The sequence below is a fragment of the Poromitra crassiceps genome (assembly GCF_964638095.1).
Source record: "Poromitra crassiceps genome assembly, chromosome: 8".
Taxonomy (NCBI): Eukaryota; Metazoa; Chordata; class Actinopteri; order Beryciformes; family Melamphaidae; genus Poromitra; species Poromitra crassiceps.
The window spans coordinates 27447108-27471708 of NC_139629.1; positions in this window are offsets into that span (position 1 = coordinate 27447108).

The following is a 24601-nucleotide window of genomic DNA, read 5'->3' on the forward strand; positions in this document are numbered from 1 at the left end:
CATGGGGGCGAGTGTTCAACTGTTTTATTTGCACAGAAAGGTTACTTTGTATCTGAGGAGAACACGGAGGCACAGTGGAGCAGCTGTCTCCAAGGCACATTGCCTCCCCAAGCCCCATGAAAAATAATGATTCATTAGTTGCCACCAAAACAGAAAGAGGACACGCACAAAAACCAACGATGAAAGACTATGAACTAAAACTTTGTCTTTCTTTTAAACTAGGCACAGCATTTCATGTGGGCGAGGTTTCTGGTGTACTATAGTCTTAATGTTGCAGCTTTAACAGGTACCTTTAGTAAACTAGAGTAAAGTGAGTTTAGTATCGTTTCAATGCGACCTTGAAGTACTTTATTTCAAGCCCCGGGAGATTGTTTTCCTCGACTTACAAAATCAAATACTGATGAAATAGCCAACATCTCAGTGGGGCGTCGTGGGAATACTGTGGTGGCAACACAGAAAAATCTGCCCACGTTATTCAAATTTGCATGTTATCACTCAGTTCTCTGCAAAACTTCTTAGTTCCAAATTGACTATTTAAAGTAATTACTGTTAAACGAAGGTTTTAGAAGTAAAAAAATCTGCCTGACATGAGCTATTGAATCTTGATTGAAAGATTGTGTATGATACTGAAATGTCAACTTACATGTGACTTGCTTCCTTTGCCTCAAATCAATGTGCAGGAAACATAATCCAAAATTTGCATATTATCCTCATTTTGATTTTGGCACAAATTCAAAATAAATTAAATTAAAAAAGAAAAGCAGACATTATCCCATTACATGTTTAACTGCTAGCTCCTCCACTTAAACAACACAAAGCACCTAGTGACAGGATCGGTATTTAATGAATATGTTTGTTAAAGAATGGCTTTGGCGATTATCAGCCCACTTTGTATAATTATAATGTTGTTAATATAAGCAGATGTGTAGTGTTTACCTTCGCTATATGTTTTCCACACAGAGAGCTCCCATTTCATCCTCTGCCAAAACGCCCCGCTGTGACGCGTTTTACACGCGTCACAACGGAACTGCGGAAGCTCTGCTCGAGATGCAGAATCTGCTCCGAGGGCTGGTGACTCGGTTTCGCCTTAATGCAGGGTGGATATTTCTCTGTGTGGAAAATATATAGCGAAGGTAAACACTGCCCATGTGCTTATAGTAATGATATTATAATGATATGTGGGTTGATAATCAGCAAAGCCATCCTTTAAGATATTGTTAATAAACACGGCGGAAATATATTTCAAATTGCCAGTGTATATTGTATACAGCTTCCACAGGAAGGAAGGAAGGAATAAATAAATAAATAAATAAATCAACTACTGTGCGTGAAACCACAGGGATGCAAGTCCTTACTCCTTGGATCTTTTTACTTTCCCCAGGGGAGGGTGGAGTCTCCACGTGGAGACAAGGAGTGTGAGATTGCAAATTCCAGGCCCCTGTGGCACTGATGCAGTTTCACCTCAAGGGACCTTATTAGTCATTGGGTCACTACTGCACCCCTAACAGACACAGACTACACACTGCACCCCTAACAGACACACACTACACACTGCATCCCTAACAGACACAGACTACACACTACACGCTGCACCCCTAACAGACACAGACTACACACACTACACCCCTAACAGAACACACTTCTGTCCTCATGCCAGAACCTGTGTTGATTAATTATCAGTAGAGGCCACATCCAGCCGCCACAGGCAAGGAAATAGAGAGAGAGAGACTATCACTACAACCTACATAAAATACAGTAATAAACTCAACACAGTATACAGTATGTGGATTGGTTGAACCAGGGAGGCATGCTCAAAAAGGCCACCACATGTACAGACAGAGTGAACCTCATAAATGAAAGATTTATTTGAAGACTGTGGACTCGACCCTGTAAGCCCAACAATATCATGAATACATTCCACCAATGCTTTCAGGTTTACGCAAAGGCCGAACTATCTTATTTACCACAACTGTCCCTGCCAGCAACAACTGTATCCATAATAACATGATATTCTCATATACATAAACGTCAACTCCCTACTGTGGACTACATGCAAGACATGACTGTTGACGGGTGATACAATGACATGTACACATGGGACTGTTGTAAACCAGGTTTGGTCTACAATAAACATATCCACCTTATTTTTGAATGCGCCACTGTAAAAAATAATTGTGGGAACAAGGTCCAGTTTAACGTGACTTATTGTTGCAGCTTGCCATTTCCTGTTATACTCGGCTGCAGACCCAAATTATAAACCGGTAGCTGGAGTCCGTTATAAAAGTTATAAATATAGTCACGTTATAAACAACTAACCAACGCTGCGGGTCCGTATGGAAACGGTGTTACTCGAAATGGTTAAAAGTTAAATCAATTTGGTCATTCAGTGGCGTTTTACTGCCATGTAAAGTAACTATTACGCTAGCCGTTAGCATTAGCCACAGTAGCCGACTACCCACAATGCATTACGTTATCCCAGCACCTGAACGACACGGCTGTAGAGCAGAATGGCTCTGCTGTAAAATCCTCAGACGTTTACACCGGAAGCGGAAGAAGCACCCATCAGGCATATCATGGCAGCTAGAAATAAGATGGATACGATTGCTGAAGTCTTTCAGCTAAAGCAGGTAACACTTCCACTTGCAATTAATTGCAGATTGTAGCTTTAACCATAACCGTAACCTAATCTTAAGCAAAGTTATTTTACTTGTCTTAACTTGCGTGTTAACTAACCCTTTGCCCGTTCGTTTGTACCACAGCTCCCGCTAGTGGTCATAAGGAGGCATTTTAGGGGAAGTCTGAGTTGGTACGTTACATTACAGAGACATCAAACAGATTGGTAGCCATTACTTGCTCCAGAAATATTTCCCCAATCGGCCTGATGGGGGCGCTATAGTTCAAGGTTAAAATTTCAGATTTTGACAGGCCATAACTTCCACACCGCAAGTCAGATTTTCACAAAACCTTTTTCCATATTTTCAGCTGACCTTGTTCTACAAATACACTTCCCTCAAGGACCCTCAAGGATCGCCTGTAAAGTTTTTGAAAAACACATTTTTGACATCTCCTCCTACACCGTTTTCCCGATCATCATCAAATATTTGTATGTAGTACCTTGTTACAATAACCTATACCTACCATTATCATTTACCATTTACAGTATAACATGGCCCTCATCCACTGCATAGTCGTTCCTGTACTGTACATCTCAGAATGTGGCATCTGCCTCCATTTTTCATTCAGCAGCCATGCTTCAAGGCTTCCAAACACCAGTGAACAATGTCCATTCAAAATAGCATCAGCTCGACTGAGCCCGAGCTGCATTGCAGTGCAGTTATTTCAAGCTTGCTCACCTCCTGCAGTTGGTCAGAGAAATCGTCATATTGTTGTTACCCATCTCCTCATAGGGGCTAGTTGGTAAATTAGGCTTTAACCCATTGATACCTGATGCAGCATTTGCGTGTATATCCCTCATTTGCGTGTGTAGCCCTTTAAGACCGCGAACCGCGTGACGCGGTTCGCGGTCTTAAAGGGATACACACACAAATGCTGCATCAGGTATCAATGGGTTAAACTAAGCCCGTTGGCAAGATTAACTTTTGTCCTCAAACAAATGCATTATTGCACAGCAGGTTTGAGTGCAGGCCAGGTAAAGTTGTATTCAGTTTCTTGATCAGTGTTTATATTTTCATCCACAATTGCTTCCTCTGGTTTTCAGACAGCGCTGATGACTCCATCATCTAAGAGCCCGGCACACAAATTGAAAAATTCCAATCAAAATGTGGAACATCAAGTGATCGGACCACCTCCTTCAACAACCAGACCTGAAGTGTATTTTTTTTTTTTTAATATGAACAATTCAGAGGCAAAGGGCCCTATTCTCCCACAGGCCTTCGGCGCAAAAACTGGCCTTACACGCAAAAAAACGTGCCTTGCGCCTGCCTCGGGAAGATATCAACATGGCTTTAGGCGAAATGGGCGTGGCGCAGTCCCAGAATGGGCGAGAATGGGCGTTTCGGCCTTAAATACTGGCCTAATGATGTCTTCCTACCTGGCGTTAATTTAGCGCTTTGCGCTTTTGAAAACCAGGCCTATTCAGTGCGCCAGTTGCGCGGAGCGCTCCTCTGCCTCTCCTCTGTCACCCTTCTCTGTGTCACTCCATCTCTCTTGATCAGTCTGACAGGCACAATACGACTCTCTCTCTCTGACTCCCTCGCTCAGACAGACAACACACGTCCTATAGAAAAAAGAAGTTGTAAGTTCACTGTCTGGCATGTGAAATCTCCCAGCATGCATTGGGCTAATCCATTTCGCTAGTAAATAGCAACCAAATGAGCCGAAATAGATATAAAGGTAGATCTAAATAATGTGTAATGGTAACACAACCTGCAATTGTAGAACATTTCAATATTGGACCAAATAAAACATCGAAATGAAAACACCACCCTATGTGAAACATATATGTCATATTGGGGGTATATATATCCCTTGTAAATTTAACGTGATTTAGATGAGTGACAGTGTAACGCGGTTCTACTGTCATGTCCTACTGTGATGTCTGCTCCAATAAATTGGCTCTACTTCACATTTTAGTTTTACAATAAAAACACATTTATGCAATGACTTTACATAATGTAGGCTATATCTATGTGCATCATCCTACCTGTGCAGCAGGGGAGAAGAAAAGGTAGCAAAACTATATCATTCTGGACAAACTTTCACCAATCTAATTAATCTCATCATGATAGGCTATATTTTTCTAGCTGATGCGTTTAGAACATTCTTTTCACTTTGATCTTGCTATAGTGTAGCATATTTACATGCTTGCAGTATTTAAACTGCAGTTAGATTGGTTTGAGAATAATATGGAATAATAGCCTATATATGGAGACAGACAGGGGGGATAAAAGGGGGGGGGGGAGATCAGAGCCCTCGGCTTTTCTGAAGCCGGACTGGATCGCTCCGTGGAATTGGAGCTGAAAAGTGAAGCATGTGATTCGTTTACTGCAGTTCCCCTATGTGCAGATAGTGCATAATTTTACGCTTAAAAGGCGTGGTTATAATGATTAAGGCCACCTGTTGCGCCGACACCAAGATATCAAGTGCGCTGGTCCACACCCACTAATCTAGGCTGCGCCTGGCACTAAACGCAGTTTATACGCCGATGCAACGATAGAGCCCACTATGTACAGTGCCAAACCACATTTCCTAGGTACCACTTCCACTACAATTTTTTTTCCCGCCTTTGAAAGCAAATGTTCAAAATCGTGATATTTCCCGAATATCACGATATTTCAAAAATTTACCCAAGCGTACTCCTCAGGGTTAATGTGTAATTATGTAAAAACTGTTGTCTTTCAATATTTTATTTTTTATTTTTTTGCAGTGCTCTGGTGGACCACCAGGTGGATCCCTGTGGACCACAGTTTGTGAACCAATGTATATATGAAACAATTAACTTATAACATAAATCCTATTATAATCCAATAGGACATGCAAAAATATCCATCCAGGCTGTGCGGCGCCTTGTACAAAGTCTCCTCATCCTCGCTCTCCCCAGCCTCAGGCTGTGTCGTGTCGGCAAAGCATGACGTACATCCTCTGAAGTTTCTTCAGGCACAGAGCTCCCATCAGGAAGTAGAGGAGTGCCATCGCAGCGACACCCATGAGCAGGGCGGACTGCATCATGGCAGAGGGGGTAGACCCTCCTTGTCTGTCCCAGTCAGAGGGAGTGCTGCCTCCGTGGCTGTCCCGGGCAGGGGGAGTAGACCCTCCTTCTCTGTCCCAGTCAGAGGGAGTGCTGCCTCCGTGGCTGTCCCAGTCAGTGGAAGTGGTGCCTCCCTGGCTGTCCCAGACAGGGGGAGTGGTGCCTCCCTGGCTGTCCCGGGCAGGGGGAGTAGACCCTCCTTGTCTGTCCCAGTCAGAGGGAGTGCTGCCTCCGTGGCTGTCCCAGTCAGTGGGAGTGGTGCCTCCCTGGCTGTCCCAGACAGGGGGAGTGGTGCCTCCCTGGCTGTCCCGGGCAGGGGGAGTAGACCCTCCTTGGCTGTCCCAGTCAGAGGGAGTGCTGCCTCCGTGGCTGTCCCAGTCAGTGGGAGTAGAGCCTCCTTGGCTGTCCCAGACAGGGGGAGTGGTGCCTCCCTGGCTGTCCCGGGCAGAGGGTGTAGAGCCTCCTTGGCTGTCCCATGGAGCGGGAGTGGAGTTGGTGGTGGTGAGGAGAGGTTTGTGACCAACAGCGGTGCTCTCTGCTTCAGAGACAGCCAGCTCTGCCATGGCCACAAACAGCCAGCAGAGCGGTAAAAGAGCAGGAAAAATTCTGTGGAACTGCATTGTCTTCACGATGGAGCCTTCTTCTTTTTGGTGTTTAACTCAACCGTTGTCCAATTTGTAACCTCAGCAGAGAAGGGATTTATGACATCACTGATGACATTATCAGTGATTTATGACATCAACGATGATGTCACTGATGATTTCACTATTGACATGATTGTCAACATTGCTCGAGTGACATCACTGATGACATGACAATTGCTCGAGTGACATCACTGATGACCACTGATGACATCACTCATTAATGACATCACTCACTGATCACAGCACGTATTCATAGAATTGGTGATGTCAGTGTTTACTAAAGCAAAAATTTTACATGACATTGATTTAAATGTCAGCTGGAAATATGTTATATTTTACTTTCCAACAACAAATGAAAATGGCTACCCACGAGTCTCCCCTTTACAGATGAGGTAGCAATGAAAAAAAAAAAAAAAAAACAGGGAAATACATCATCAGTCTTGTGTGTTGATCAGAGTGGTGAAGGGTTGGGTCAGCCCGGAAGATTTTCAGAATTCAAAGTGGGTTGCAGCATTCTCAAAGGAACACTGGCGATTTTCAACCAGCTTTGTATCATTACAAAATCAGTAGTATATACAGTCATTCAAGTAGTTCAGGGGTTACCAAACTTTTAGTGTAGCATATTTACATGCTTGCAGTAATTAAACTGCAGTTAGATTGGTTTGAGAATAATATGGAATAATAGCCTATATATGGAGACAGACAGGGGGGATAAAAGGGGGGGGGGGGAGATCAGAGCCCTCGGCTTTTCTGAAGCCGGACTGGATCGCTCCGTGGAATTGGAGCTGAAAAGTGAAGCATGTGATTCGTTTACTGCAGTTCCCCTATGAGCAGATAGTGCATAATTTTATGCTTAAAAGGCGTGGTTATAATGATTAAGGCCACCTGTTGCGCCGACACCAAGATATCAAGTGCGCTGGTCCACACCCACTAATCTAGGCTGCCCCTGGCACTAAACGCAGTTTATACGGCGATGCAACGATAGAGCCCTATATGTCTATAAACACAGGCGGCGCTTCAGAAGGCTAGCTTTTCACGTGATGAACATGGTGACAAAATGCTGTGTCCAATTCATGCTATTATCACACAATGTTATGAGACGGAGTAACGGTGGTGTGTGATTGGTGTTGTCTTTAATTTGGGGTAGAATAGACAAGAACCAGAGGCACATTTCTAGAGCCCTTGTTCCCATTTATATACTGATGATGATATGGGTGGGGTTCTTTAAAAAATAAAATAAAAATGGGGGCGGGGTTAGGGTGGTGCCGTGGCCTAAAAGGTTAGCATTTGTTTACACAGGGCTCTTTGTATTTAGTTTGTTCATTATTATGCTTGTATGTACAGTATTGCTCGTATTTTATGTTCCGATATTGTATACATCTTTGTTTCTTCTTTGATTCTGGGATGCACCTTGTAATGGTGTGTTTAAAAAAAATACAATTGTTGTATTTATTTTATTTTGTCAGTAGAAGGATTAAAACAACCATCACACCTGACATGGCAAGAATTTTTGTTAATCTTATATTTCCTTTGCAACTAATCCCTTTTTGTATAGTCCAGGCAACAAGTCATCAATAATGGGCTAAATATTATGCCCAAAAAAAAAATCCAATTAGCATGTTATTATCTATACTCGGCACTCATGCAAAGTTCTTATTGTGCATGAGGTTGGTAAGAAACACTCATTTTCTCCTCATCTTCCTGGTGGGCTTAATGATCACTAATAATAGTGTGCACAGTGGGCAGCAGAATGGCATCATGACAGCGGGGAGACCATGCTTCATCTGGAGGAGCACAGTTAAAGACACTGTGTCAGCCGTGTCCACCCTGCTTACGTGTCCTTGGGTGAAATATTTATCTGGACTTACGGCGACTGCAACGATGGAAAACGCTTCAATCCCTTTGTCGAAAATACAAGCAAACTATAAAAAGTACAAGGGCCAGGAACTTGTTGGCCCTTACAATATCACTGTGACTATAAGGACCATGCACTGTTGGATTGAAATGTTAGCAGTAAGAGCTAAGGAGAGAGATAGAAGGCTATAGCGTTTGCTGTCAGAGAGTGGATATCATTGAGTGGGGAGAGGGTGTTGTGAGGCGAGGGAGGTTACACAATAAAGGACTTTACTGAATATTTTGAATTGCAATGAAGCTTGTATACAGTATAATGGCAGAAAAATGAATAAGTGGCAGCTTGTACCTTCTTCACTGCATAATGATCTGAACTTTGCTTGCAGAGAAGCTCTCAGTATGCACGGCATCCTTTGAGGTTCTCATCATCTCATACGGGAGCAGGACAGCAGAGGATCTCATCATATTACGTGGCAGCAGGACAGCAGAGGTTGTGGAGTTTGAGCAGGACACCAGAGGTTGTGGAGTTTGAGCAGGACAGCAGAGGTTGTGGAGTTTGAGCAGGACAGCAGAGGTTGTGGAGTTTGAGCAGGACAGCAGAGGTTGTGGAGTTTGAGCAGGAGACCAGAGGTTGTGGAGTTTGAGCAGGACAGCAGAGGTTGTGGAGTTTGAGCAGGACACCAGAGGTTGTGGAGTTTGAGCAGGACACCAGAGGTTGTGGAGTTTGAGCAGGACAGCAGAGGTTGTGGAGTTTGAGCAGGAGACCAGAGGTTGTGGAGTTTGAGCAGGACAGCAGAGGTTGTGGAGTTTGAGCAGGACACCAGAGGTTGTGGAGTTTGAGCAGGACAGCAGAGGTTGTGGAGTTTGAGCAGGACAGCAGAGGTTGTGGAGTTTGAGCAGGACACCAGAGGTTGTGGAGTTTGAGCAGGACACCAGAGGTTGTGGAGTTTGAGCAGGACACCAGAGGTTGTGGAGTTTGAGCAGGACAGCAGAGGTTGTGGAGTTTGCACATTGAGAGGTTCTTTGAAACCATCCTTTGTTGACCGTCCTACAGCGTCTATTATGATGACGACAACGACACCAGGTTGGTTCTCAGTGCCCAAGCTCCATAACCTTTGACGTCCTCATTATGTTATTATATAATATTATGTGAATTAGATTTGGCTAAAGTTTGAACCACATTTCTAACGATCACATCTGAAATGTGGTGAACTCAATTTGTGTGGGTATTGACTTTTTTCTAGTGCAGGGGTGGACAACCGGCGGCCCCTGACCTCACTGTCTGGCCCCTGGGTCAATTTTCTCTCTCTCTTTTTTTTTTTTTTTTTTTTTACAAGGCAGACGTTTTTGGTTAGTTTGGTTTAGGTTAGACCACCCAAATCTGTGTTTTTATTTTACTGTACACCCCAGAACATGGCGCTAATGGCGTTGTCCATCCACATACTGTTTAACGTTAGCATTTGAGCTAACGCTATTGTAACAAACTATATCCAGGATGCACATTGCACATGCAACATTACTAATCTGATTAATATCACATATTTGGGTGATGTACCCCATCAAATTGCTGTAGCGGGCTGTTTTAAAGCTAGAGCAAAGTTTTGGTGTCATCTGAATGGAAGAATTACTAAATTTGAATAATGAAAAATACAAATGTTGGTATAATAATCTTTGATTACCAGTCCTTTTCATCAAATTAGTAGCTATGATTGGGAGTGATGGTGTTGCAGTAGTAGGCTACTGGTGGAAGTGCACGGTCACAATCTGGCCCTCTGGTAGTGATGACATTCTTTTTTGTGTGGACCTCTCTTTCATCAAAGTTGCCCATCCCTGTCCTATGTGTATCACCAGCCAGCCTTTGTGCACACATGGTGATGCGGTTCTGAAAGATGAACCAAGAGTCTGGTAGAGGCTTTGAAATACTAACAATTATTACTAATTGTTATTATATTGTTATTATAAATATTGTTATTAATACTAACAATATTTCTAACAATCACATGTGCAATCTAGCAGTGATCCGACTGCAGCAGTGAGGTTTCACTTAGATTGGTTCAAAGTAGATTCACGGAAAAAAGAAAAGGATTTCATATAAACCGGTAGCCTAAATAACACACTTACAGAATTCACTCAGAATAGTGCATAATTTAAGATCATTTGCTAATCATTTTTGCACTGTGATCTTTTGGATCTTATATCTTACAGTACCTTGTAGCAGCCTATTTTCTTATTATCCATTTTATGTAAAGCACTTTGAATTGCCTCTCTGTATGAAATGTGCTAACCGCCTTGCCTATATCACAGCAGGGCCCGGCTGTCTTACACGTTTACTTGTTAGCAGGAGCATCTCTAGGGATCTCGGGCCGCCTGACAAAAGTAGATTTGAAAAGAAACGCACAACATCATATTATTTATGTTAAAAAGAGACAATACAAATCTATAATCCTGGCATGTCACAGGGAACCCCGCTTATCTGTATCATCCATTGTATCCCCCCTCCCCTTACAGCGCCGTTGGTTGTTAGCATATAGCTGCATATGGAATAAAATCATTTAAATTGTTATGTCACTCCTCCGCTACAACAAAATGATATATTTCCAGCACACCATTTCTCTGACTGGGGCCCCCATTAGATTTCCTCTGAGGACTTTGCAATGCTTAAGGAAAGGGCAACAGAGAATGTTTTATTTTTATAATGAAATATTTGATCCCAAAAGGAATGTAGTTTACAATGAAGTATTTGATCCCAAAAGGCATAATTGCCAGACAAATAGGAAGCCTTCTATGTGCTGATGTTGCTTATGTGTGTGTGCACTCTGTATGCATGCTTGGGTATAGAGCCTGGCCTATAAGCCATTACAGTACATCTCTCTCTGGAGAACCGTTTGGCCAGATAGAGGTTGGCTGATGTTAAAGTATAGGTTGAATTAAATTGGGTGCTCTGAAACACGCCGTGACAGACAGAATCGTCGACATCAGGTGAAATTGCCGGGAGCATCCCTTCAGGACCAATACAGCAGCTGCCACAGGGCAACATTAAGATGAATGATTGACTAAACATACAGGCATAAATGCCATTAGTTTCAATAGAGAAATGGTTAAATTATTCACAAGAAATAATGGCAAAGACAAGGCAGAAGTTAAAGCAAAATACATACATTATTTCAACTAGTATAGTTTGCGTATGAAGAAAATACAGTTTTGTGGGCGTACAATCCTCTCAACCTGAATGGAATTTAGCTTGTACATTAAAGCTATAGTGCCCATTAATGTAATTAAAGTTAATAACATACACTATGAACATTTGTTTGGACCCTCCCAAAATGATTATCATGTAGCACTAAAAATCATCCACGATCATGATTTCGTTCTATATGCTTAGGACAGGGGTTCCCAAACGTTTCCATCTTGGGACCCAAAAGATGAATTTTGTGTCTCCCTGGGACCCAAACTCACAAAGCACGCTGATAGGCTTAGCTTGTAAACACCTACGGTGGCTCGTAGTGGACAAACTTCATGACATTGCGTAACGTTATAGCCCCCACATGTCCGTCAATTCGTGTGCCTGTTGATGAGCGATTTAAACAGAGCGACAGTGCGATTCCAAAGGGTTGAATCAAGCGACAGAGCGAAAAATAAATATCTCGGTGTGAACACAGCTTTAGGGGATAGCTACAGGCAAGGTAAGATCAAAATAAGGTTCTTGATGTTTGGGCCACTAATCAAACCCTAGCTATGGGAACCGCTCCGTTACTGAGCAGTTCTGCTGTGTTGCTGTGACTGTATCTACCCTCAACTGTCCTTGTTTGCAGACTTTATGTGATTGCCTTGGGCCTGCAATTAGCTACCCATTGTGTATGGTATAGTGTAGCATATTCTTCTCATACTTTTACAGGGCTACCATCTGTAAATTACTGACCCGCCAACAAGACTCCTGGCGATCCTGTACAATTATTACATGGGTGGCAGCACGGATGACATCGTAGTGAGCGTTTAATCATTTTTGATCATATCTGATCAATATATTCAAGCGTTGTCGACGTCATAGACGCGTGGTCAAAATCCTCCCGTTTTCCCCACGGCCACCCCGTTACCAGAAGTCACGTGACCGACTGTATCTATTCACCTTATGTAGCCACGCTCATTTGACCCGGTTGTGTGGCCGTATCAAAACTTCCGGCTAAAAATAAAATAAAATAAAATGGCTGGCTGCTCCAATATCATCTAACTCTGAATTAACTAATAATTTAGCCAATTGTATATAACATACCAAATAAAAGCAAACGGCAATGTCTAAGAATGCAACGGCATGTAACTGGCTCGTTAAGTCTCGCATTCCAGGGAATTACGTTAACGTCTGCGGGTCTTATTGACGCTAGTGGCTTGAGCGCAACTCGGAGGAGAGAAAACTATCTGAAGCTTTCTTTGTTGGAGTCCAGGTATGTTTTACAAGTGCTCGTCATTGTCGACGATAACGTTATCTGACCTGGCTAACAGTGGATACTCGCTTGCTTGCTGTGTACCGGCTCAAAGTAGTAGGCTACGTTCTTTATTTTACCCCTTCACTGTCCGCTCCAAAAACAACTCTTATTTTGCGCCGTGACCGCCGGAAGTGTTAAAAGGACCCGGAAGAATTTGGCCCACTGTAAGGTCTGAACATAAGGTGAATAGAATATACCGGGCACCGGCTCATGTCCTTGACAGGGGCAAAAAGTTATGAGTAAAAATGACCCTTGTGTTCTCAAAGTGGAGTCCACGGACCACCAGGGTTCCTTGAAGGAGTTCCAGGAGGTCCACAGCAAAAAAAGGAAGACATTATTTTCACTATAATTCCATCCATAAGTAACACAATGACAGAATGACTCTTTTTGTCAAATGCCATTATACACTTTCTGTGGCCTAATAAAACATCCAAAAGCAAAAATATAATCAGAGGGGTGAACCTGGGACAAAATCTTCAATCAAATGGGGGTCTGTGGTCTAATTTGCGTCTATTTAGGGGTCCTTGCTGTGGAACAGTTTGAGAACCACTGACTGATACAGTAGGTGTTAACGGGGCAGGTCAAGCATGACTCTATACCTCCAAACATATCCACCTCAGGAATGGAGATGGTAAAAACGCAACCTGCTGAGGAGCTATTAGGGCAGCATGTCTTCCTGAGGTTGGGGGGTGGTGGTGAGGGGAGGAGGGGAGCATAGCATGTCTTCCTGAGGTTGGGGGGTGGTGGTGAGGGGAGGAGGTGGTGAGGGGAGGAGGGGAGCACTGATTCATGAGACGTTTCACTATGGATGAGCTCTGCCAAAGCTGCCATGGGGGACGTTCAGAGGCATCACCGGATGCAGCCAGCAGGGGGGAGGATGGAGGTCTTTTCGTCTGATCTCAGCAGGCAATCCGTCTCTAAACATGTGTCTGTCTGCGGGGGAGAGGCAGCGCCGGCGAGGAGGGAATGGTACAAACCGTCATTATGCTCAGAGTGGATTCTGCTGTATGGAGATGAGGACAGAGACACCAGAGCCACACAGCCGGTGACAATCCCTGGATGTCAGAGACCACCCACCTTATCGGATTCACCCTCATGCCTGGCTCTGGGTAGTGATTCCCCCTCATGCCTGGCTCTGGGTAGTGATTCACCCTCATGCCTGGCTCTGGCTCTGGCTCTGGCTCTGGCTCTGGGTAGTGATTCCCCCTCATGTCTGGCTCTGGCTCTGGCTCTGGGTAGTGATTCCCCCCTCATGCCTGGCTCTGGGTAGTGATTCCCCCTCATGCCTGGCTCTGGCTCTGGCTCTGGCTCTGGGTAGTGATTCCCCCTCATGCCTGGCTCTGGCTCTGGCTCTGTGGGGCAACGGGACGGCAGAGTAAAAGGCAACAGCATCCATCACAGGAGGCAGCCTGACATTCAGCATAACAGAACATTTCAAAGGGGAGTTCACAGCCGTTGCAGGATGCTTCTCTCGGTGTCTCTGCTGTGCACTGATGCTAACCGCACATTAGTCGGGTTCATTCAACAGTACCCTTCAAATGAATACAAAGTGTTTGTTGTTGTTGTTGTTGTTGTTGTTGTTGTTGTTGTTGTTGTTGTGGATAAGGTGGATGAGTACCTGCTCCAAGTGCAATAAAGTTCATTAAGGTAAGCGACATACACAATTTTGTCTCGCCCAGTTTAGACACATTTTAGAGTATACGGTTTCCTCGTCAGTTTATACACATTTTACAGTACTAGGCATCTCAAGCGCTACGCGCGCTCGATTCCTAGGCTCGCCCGCTCTGTAGCTCGCATACGCAGCTCGGCGCCACTGCGTGAGTAATTGTGTGCCTCAGAAAGTGGTTGACATTACTTTCAACCCTAACCCCAAAAATCTACACTTTTCTACAAGGTCTGGATTTCCATTTCCTCATTGAAGAGAGCGGTGCGCGCGGTGCTAAAATGCATGATCTTATCACGTCATAAGATTTAATCGAATGCACACGTGCACTAGGGATGGGCATTTCTAGCAAAAACACTATTCGAAATTCGCTGGCCAAATTCGAATTTAATTCGAAATTCGAAAATAAATAAAAAAATGTAAATTTTTTTTTTTTTTGTGAGTGAAATGTTGCATTGTCTCCCCTGATTCTAAGTCTACGGCTTTATTAATTAATATAAAAAGCTTCTGCTGTGGATTTTTAGCTCAAACAAGCATTGCACCACTGAAGTAAAGAACATGTTACATGACATTGACATTTTCGAAAATAAAAAACAGTTTTGACAATCATGAGTGGTTCATTAAATATTTAGTAGGCTCAGGTCTGAGTGCCAAAGGGGTGCCAAAGTCACCCCCTCTCCCTCTTCATGGGATTTCATCCGCCATTCATTTTTCCATAAACCTTGCTTAAAATGCTTATAGAAATTGTTTTACTTGCTCAAACCAAGCGATTTGACTATACTTAGAATCAGGGGAGACAATGCAACATTTCACTCAAAAAAAAAAAAAAAAAAAAAAAGGTTTTTTTTTTTTTCGAATTTCGAATTTCAATAATAAAAGTCGACCTTGATAATAACAACGATTATTCGAAAATTCGAAATTCCATGCCCATCCCTAACGTGCACACACACTGACACACACACAGTAGCACTGTGCACTCGCAGCGGCAGAGATCTCTTCCTCTCTGTCAGAAGGCTATGTGCCGAGCAACGCGCGAACACACACACACACACACACACACACACACACACACACACACACACACACACACACACACACACACACACTCCATCTCTCTTTCCTTCTCTCTCTCTCTCCGTTAACAAACCTAAATCAAACCTAAATTTATATACTTTGCGACGTTCATCATCGTTCAAATTTGGCTGGTGGCTTATTAACATAGGTTCCTGTGATGTGATGAACTCAAAATGCTAAATAATAAAAAAAATATTTCTGGTACATACAGAGTTTTTTTTTTTTTTTTTTTACCTTTATTTAACCAGATAAGACATTTGAGATACAAGATCTCTTTTGCGAATGTGATCTGGCCAAGAAGGCAGCAATTACAAGCCAGGTTACAATCAACATAAATTACAGTAAATAAAAGGAAACATAAAAACAGGGCTATAAAGCTGAAACATTTCAAAAAGCAGGGACATCCAAATACATCATAAAATACCACATCCAAGGGTAATAAATAACACAAGATCAAGAACGTAAAAACATATGGCCTAAAAACAAGAATAACAAGAATAACAGGTCAAAAGGGCAAAGTAAACTAGACATTACTGCAGGAGCAGCTTGAAGTAAGAACTTCAGATAGAGCATGTTTAAAACTGGACAGAGGAATGGAAGAGACCAGTTTCAAACGGGACTGCAGGTCGTTCCACGACCAGGGACCAAAGTAAGAGAGACTCTTTTTTCCACATTCTGTTCGCATCATTGGCACTTTGAATTTCAACCAGCTATTTGATCTTAAATTATGGGAGTTGTTTATCGCTACAAACGTAGAGCAGATATATGCGGGTAGTTTGCCCAGGATGGCCTTGTATATGAACATGTACCAATGTCGCATTCTGCGCAGGGCAAGGGAGGACCATCCAACCAGGTCGTACAAGGTGCAATGATGAGTCCTGTAACCTGAGTTTGTAATATATCTCAGAGCGGCATGGTAAAGGGGGTCCAGTTTAGACACGGAAGTAGGGCTAGAAAGACTGTAAACAACATCACCATAGTCTAGCTGAGACATAAAAAGGCTTTCCACCAGGCGTTTACGGGCAGACAAGGAGAAACAGGCTTTAAGTCTGTACAAGAAACTGAGAGTAAATTTAAGCTTCTTAGACAAAGTGGAAATATGCAATTTAAAGTTAAGGTGATTATCAAACCAGAAACCCAAGTATTTATAAGACTCAATGAACTCAATGGGTGCACCATCAAGTGTACATAGAGGAGGCGAGGAGGGCACAGTGTTACCATGTGCGAACAGCATGGCTTTGGTTTTGCTCGCATTTAGGAGAAGTTTAGAGTCAATTAAGGCATACTGGAGGATGGAGAAATCGGCTTGGAGGTAATTAACTGCAGTCTCTAGAGAAGGAGCGGAGGCATATAAAACCGTATCGTCAGCATACATATGATATTTAGAATGCTTTAGGCCGTCACAAATTCTATTAGCATAAATTAAAAAGAGGAGGGGCCCCAGGACCGAGCCTTGTGGGACCCCTTTATCCAAGACTACGGAGTCGGAGATGACAGAGCCGAGTCTCACACACTGAGTGCGATCTGAAAGATAATCTAAAAACCAGTCGGCTACCTTTTGACCAACACCGATTTTTAATAAGATGTTAATTAAAATCTGATGGTCCACTGTATCGAACGCCTTGGTGAGATCAATGAATAAGGCTATACAGAAGGATTTTTTGTCGGTGGCTACTTTCAGGTCATCCAAGACTTTCAGGCTAGCTGTCACAGTGCTGTGGCCTGATCTGAAGCCAGACTGCAAACTGCTGAGAGTGTTACTGGAGTCGAGGAAGGACTTCAGTTGATTAGACACTAAAGTTTCCAAGATCTTGGCTAATGTACAGAGGTTGGAGATTGGCCTATAGTTATTTAGAACCGTAGAATCACCAGACTTCAGGAGAGGCGCAACAAAAGCCTGCTTCCATGAGGCAGGCAGCTTGCTAGAACTAGTGGAGAGATTAAAAATGACCGTAATGGGCTCAGCAACGATCGGAGGTGCCAATTTTAAAAGAGAGGGGTCAAGGCCGTCCGGCCCCGCAGCCTTTTTGGCGTCTAGCGACTGGAGGGCGGACAGAACATCAGTTACAGAGAAGGACACAAAATCAAAAGGGGACCTTCTGGGGTTGCATGGGTGGGATTGGCTGAGGCTGGTGCTGATGGTTGGGCAGAGCTGGTGGTGTTGCCAGGACATGATGGTAAATCACAATGTTGCTCATCAAAGATGTGACCGGACTTCTTGAAGTGAGCATTGAACAGGTTGGACATGGCTTTCTTATCAGAAATGAAAGAAGCAGAGTTATCTATTTTCAGTTTTTGGGGGATGTTTGCAGCTTTTTTACCCCGAAGGGCTTTGATTGTCTTCCAGAATTTTGAATGATCATGGAAGCTATCAGTGGTTAGAGTCAAATAATAGTCTGCTTTACATTTTCTGATAAGGGCCGTGCTCTTATTTCTAAGCGTACGAAACTGCCTCCAGTCATCTATTGTATTTGACTTTCTAGCCAGGGACCATGACTTGCACGAATTAAATCAGCGAGTTCTTTGGAGAACCAGGGATTCTCCCTGTTTTTAACCCTAATTTTTTTTAAAGGGGCGTGCTTATTTACGACTGCTAGAAAATGATGCTGGAAGAAGTCGATGGCATCATCTACTGAAGGAATAAGGGCTATTAGGTGCCACTTTACATCAGCTAGGTCGTGAAGAAAGGCTTGATCACAAAAATATTTAAAGCACCGTCTCTCAACGACAAGCCCCTTAGATTTGAGCAGCTTAGTGCTCCTAACACAGGCTATGGTGCAGTGATCACTTATATCATCTGGGAATACACCAACAGCAACGTATTTATGTGGTGCATTGGTTAATATGAGATCGATGAGCGAGTCATTACCAGGTTTAGCAGAGTTGCAGCGGGTGGGGCTAGTGACGAGCTGAGTTAAATTCAGAGAGTTGCAGATCTGCTTGAGGTTACTAGACTTCTCGTTAAGCCAATCAAGGTTCAGGTCACCTAATCAGACCAGTTCAGAAGAGGAGAGGTTAGACAACAAGTCTGTCAGATTTGAAATGGCATTACTGATGGCTGATGGAGGCCTATAGCAGCCAATGACTGTGAGCGGGCTGCTACCTATAAAAATTTGCAGGGCTAGAAACTCATAGTGAGTGAGTGAGGAATCAAAACATTCCAGCTGGTTAGCACGTAGCACGGCTGCCACCGCCGTCGCTGTGTGACTGTGAGTGGAAGGGAGAATGTGAGGTAGTCATTGTAAAGTGCTTTGAGTAGTCGGTAGACTAGTAAAGCACTCTATAAATACAGTCCATTTACCATTTTACCATTTACGCCGGCTCCCCGCTTCCCTCTCCCCGGTCACAGCGCCACTTCCTGGTTAAATCACCCCGCACCTCCTGGGGGAGAGACACCAGACGGGCCAGCGAGTCGGGGGTAAAAACGCTCCCTCATCGGGCGGGGGGCGTCTCTCGTGATGAAGATGTCGAAGTGGAGGACGCTTTGGTGCCGGTATTGAAGCCTGTGGGAGATGCGTGGAGAAGACACCAGACTCTTCGTACATCGTATGAGCTTTGATGAAGAAAGAAGACACTGCAGAGAACATGCTGTTGGTCTCCAAACAGTTCATTTGACTCCGACTCGCCATGAGCTCTGTAAAGAAACCAATGTGCACATTAGGATCAACCAGTCAGCAGCCTATTCTCTGAAGTGCCTTCTGTCATTGGTCCAAAGCTCATACCATGTAGATATGTTGGTACAGGCATTTCTTCATCAAAGCTCATACCATGTAGATATGTTGGTACAGGCATTTCTTCATCAAAGCTCATACCATGTAGATATGTTGGCTTTTAGGCGTCAATAGAACTGGCACCAAAGTCTGGCCCCAAGCAGGGCATTCCATTTTTTTGTTAATGTATGATGAAATTACTCTTCCTTATTTTATAGGTTCCTTGGGTTCAGATCCAGTGTGGGACCTTTGTCACATATCATACCCCCCTCTCTCTCTCTCTCTCTCTCTCTCTCTCTCCCTCCCCCCCCCTCTCTCTCTCTCTCTCCCCCCCTCTCTCTCTCTCTCCCTCTCTCTCTCTCCCTCTCCCACTCTCTCTCTCTCTCTCTCTCTCTCCCTCTCTCTCTCCCTCTCCCTCTCCCCCCCCCCCCTCTCTCTCTCTATCTTCACACTCTACTGTCACCTGTCAAATTTGGGAAAAATACTCCCAAAATAAGAAGCAGGTGTCCCACCCGCATCACGCTGGGTTATTGGAGGAGGGAAAGCACAGTGCTCAGGCTCTGTCTGCAAAACAGATGTGCTGTGTTACTTTCAGCCTTCAGTCTGACTCGTCAATATCATCCATATACCCAAATCCAAATCCATTATTCAGGAATGGGCAATTAATGCGGTAGAAACAGACATTTCTCCACCTGAAGTTGCTCCTTACAGTATTATTATATATAAAAATAAAAATAAAACATGATTGACATGTGACATTATGATTCTTTAAATCCATTCATCTTGTGGATGGGTCTGCAACCCTAGCCAAACCCAGTGGGACCGTCACCTGAGACTGTCTGTATGTGGGGTATGGGCGGGGCGGGGCGGGCTTGTGCGAGGTGGGCTCTTTACTTTATGTGTGAGGGGAGAAAAGCACCATTTGATGCTCCTCATTTTCTCCTGAAGCTCTATGCCTCACAGGCTGAGAGCTTCTCTCTCTCTCTCTCTCTCTCTCTCTCTCTCTCTCTCTCTCTCTCTCTCTCTCTCTCTCTCTCCCCTCTGTCACTGCTGAAAGACACACAGTGGCTGCAGTACCAAAATGTCGTTTTCCCCCCCTCCATAACTCCCCCCCTACTTCGGGAAGATTGCATCAGGATCTCTCATGATGAGAAAATTAGGGGTCTGCTAAAAGACTGTGTTGACCTACGGCGGCTTTGACCTTTGACCTACTTCAACCTCAGACTGTCATTAATCCTGCATTCCTTTATAACTGGGAACTGGTAATCTTACGACTTCAAAGGTCATGAGCTGGGAGGTGACGTCACCAGAGCTGGTACTGTATTTCCCATTCCAAACTCGTAGGAGTCTCAGCAGCCCCGAACTCAAAAATCCAAGATGGCTGCGCCGCGCAACAACAGTAGTTATAATCGTAGTAATGTTGTTTAGCACTTCTGTTTTGTTTGTGTCTCATTAAATCAGCTGTACACACAGCACTGCCTAACTTCTATCTGTGTGGACATGAGGCTGCAGTGTTTGCATGCGCAAAATGCCGCGAAATGCCATGTTGTCAACTGTTATTGCTAACAATGGCTAGCCTGGCTAGCGACTGGATCTGACCAATGAACAGTGAACTTCCCAGCTCAAGTTTTCTGCAAATGGAACGCTAACAAAACGGATGTGACAACATTTAGCCTCCACATCCCAGTTATTTTGCGATAAAGGAACGCACGATAAGACTATGTTGACCTACTAGTTAAACCTCAGACTGTCATTACGTCAGAGAGTCTGGAGGTCGCTGCATAAGGTCATTATATCTAGAAATGTCCAAATGCGACACAGTTTTTGTTCAGATACAGTATTTCACTTTTTTTTTTAATTCTAAAAACGTCCAATGCTGACATTTTAATCTGGCCACTGGGCTCTAGCTGCCACGAGATAAGAATGCAACATAGGACTTTCATTTCACTAGTTCTTTCATTTACTACACATTATTCAAAAAGTATCACTATTTTAGTCGTCCACAGAGTCAGGTGAGAGAGAGAGATGAAACGTAGATTATGAGCATGTGGAAATATACGTCTTCATTTAGTATATGCCAATCACACAATCACATTTATTCTGATAAATAATAGGGTCTCCCATTGGCTCAATCAGTGGAATGAAAACCTTCCCATTTATGGCGGGGAGTGGGGGGGATGTTAGATTCATGAACAGGGAGATAATTTACACAGCGCGCTGCACATCTGCTCCCCGAGAGAGGATGGGCAGAAAAACCAATACCTTTCATTCTCTCCATATCCCTGAAATTGCTACTGTAAGCTTGAACCAATTGAGGTAGAGAGAGAGAGACAGAGAGAGAGAGAAACCGAGAGAAAAAAGAAAGCCAGAAAGAGAGAAAGAAAGAGAGAGAGAAAAATGAGAGAGAGACATTTGAAGTTCTGAGTGAGTGAATTCATTCAACAATATTATCTCAGTATAAAAATCATAGAATATACGGTTGTCGTGGTTGTGTGAACAGCCATTTAGAGGGAATTTACAGCGCTTCCTGTTCATCATAGTCTCTTTACCAGCTCCTAAATGACCTACTCACAGCAGCTTGTCCCAACAGAAGGGCATCATCATCTGTATCACTGACTGTTTATTGGGCTAAAGTAGCAGAGGATGCAAACGGAATACTAACCACACTTGCCGGTTGAGTTAGCAGCCTCCATCCGAATGAACTCTCCTAGTTTGGGAAATCAGGAACCCCATTACCTTTAAATGAAAACACCTTTGTCATTGTGTCAATAAACACATTCAAAGTGTCGGATTAAAACATTGTATCCAAATGTCACATTTTCAGCAACTGAGAGAAATGGATTATTTTAGAGGTTATCTAATGCAGTGGTTTTCAATTTTTTTCACAGTAGAACTGACACAATTTAGACCACGTTTTGATCAGATGTTGCCTCAGGGTCCCCCATCTGATAAGATTTTTTCTTTTAGATCTTTTATTACAGAAATGTATGAAACCCATGACCTAAATAGTCATACATTCTGTCATTGTCTTACTTATATGGAATTATAGTGAAAATACATTATCCCCCATTTTGCTGTTGGGGACCCCCTGGAACCCCCTTCAAGGACCCCACTTTGAGAACCACTGATCTGATGGGCTTTTAAATGCTTTCATGAGACACAGGGTGGTAGAATGTTCTCAACCCACAGTTCAACTTACATGTAAATCGACAACACTGGAGTTACAGGGTTTACACATGACAGCAAAATACAGTACATTAACAAGCCTGTATGGGTATATGGCCAACCAAATATTATTAAATATATTTTGAACAGCAAAAATATATATTCTCTGATTAATGCAAAGCAAGTCATATCATGTGTCTACTCTTAGTTTGTCTGTTTATGTAGACTTGCATGTAGTGTGTGTGTGTGTGTGTGTGTGTGTGTGTGTGTGTGTGTGTGTGTGTGTGTGCGTGCGCGCGCGCGTGCGTGCGTATGTGGTTGGGGGTCTTGTAATTATCACTGATCATCATATACTTGTGTAATAGATGGCTGTTTTAGGATTCTGAACTATGTCTCTGGTTTTATACATACATTCAAATCATGTATTTGATACTGATATACTGTAACTATTTACACTTGCAGATTATAGTTTGTATCTTTTTATTGTTTTTATATGTAAATAAACAAACAAACAAACAAGTGTAAAAGGCAGTGCAGCCCTTAACCCATTGATACCTGATGCAGCATTTGTGTGCGTATCCCTTTAAGACCGCGAACCGCGTTAACGCGGTTCGCGGTCTTAAAGGGATACGCACACAAATGAGGGCATCAGGTATCAATGGGTTAATGCGTGTTTGTCTGTGCTTGTGTTGGTGAAGCGTTCTCTGGCCCTGTGCTGGCCTCCACAGACAGCTGTTGGGCCCAGCGGGTCCTGGGGCAGAACACAAGCCTCCATCTGATGTCAGTTTGTCTGGTGTCAGCAGGGCAAGACGCTTTGTTCTTCCATCAGTACAACCATCACCCCGGTGGCCAAGGAGAGGATTTACACAGCAACACTGAGACATGCAGGATTCTCACTGTACAGCGCGGTCCGCCTTTTATTTCATTTGTCCCGTCAATTTGCATTTTGTCTGAGGACGAGTAACGAGTCACACTGGCAGTAAAGCGTAGGTGGGATTGGACAGCGGCACTGTCCAATCAGTACGCCTTACTGTCACATAACTGTTATGTACCTGCGTCTTTATAGTCCAGATGTGGCTATTATAGCAGATAATGTCCACAGCTTGCATGGTAATTGTCAATGGAGAAAAATCAACAGGACACACTATAAGGAAATGTCTCATACAATACTTGCCACCAGCTGTAAGTAAATTAGCATTTTGCACCGCTTCAAAATTTGCCACGGCCTTAAATTATTGTTCCGGTAAAAACTTTTCAGCATTTCTTTTTCCCTGCAACTGTGTCCTATAGGAGGCGCTCTGCTGCCAGACATGATTAAAGATGGTTCCATGACTATACTGTAATGACACTGGAATAAGTAAGGGATAATGTATATTGAGGCGGTGATTACGGGGGAAATAATGACCGACAGGTGGATTGAGCCCGACGCGCCAGCGGAGGGCTTAATCGTTCACCTGAAGGTCATTATTTCCCAGTAATCACCGCCTCGATATACATTATCCCGCTTAGAACACGGCCTACAACTAAATCATTCAATAATCTGACAAAAATAATTATTCAAATAGATTTTTTAATAGCGTTTTCAACGACAAAGCGGTTTCATTCGTAATTGGCACACAAGACACCACAGCTGCAACTGGTTGGCCTAATTAGTAGTGTCTTGCTGACAAAAAGCTCTTATCAACTGATTAATCCAGGTGTGGCAGAGCAGCGGTCGGTTGTCGAGAAATAATGACCGGTGAATATTGTTGATTGACCAATCAGAATCGAGTATTCGAGAGAGCCGTGTTCTAAATGATGATATACTTTATCCTTAAACAAAGGCCAAATGCTGAATTCATCTTTTTAAAGAGTGCACACCTCACCACCACCACTTCCAACTCAATTAACTGCAAATGCATTTGAACAGACTTTGAAACTTTACAGCGAAAAGAGAGGCAGTAAATAAAAGACAGGCAGGAATGACGGCATATTTGTACCTGGGAATGGAAATGATGTTGACCCTCACAATCTACCGGCCTACATAATACATGTTGACCCTCACAACCTACCGGCCTACATAATACATGTTGACCCTCACAACCTACCGGCCTACATAATACATGTTGACCCTCACAACCTACCTGCCTACATAATACATGTTGACCCTCACAACCTACCGGCCTACATAATACATGTTGACCCTCACAACCTACCGGCCTACATAATACATGTTGACCCTCACAACCTACCGGCCTACATAATACATGTTGACCCTCACAACCTACCTGCCTACATAATACATGTTGACCCTCACAACCTACCGG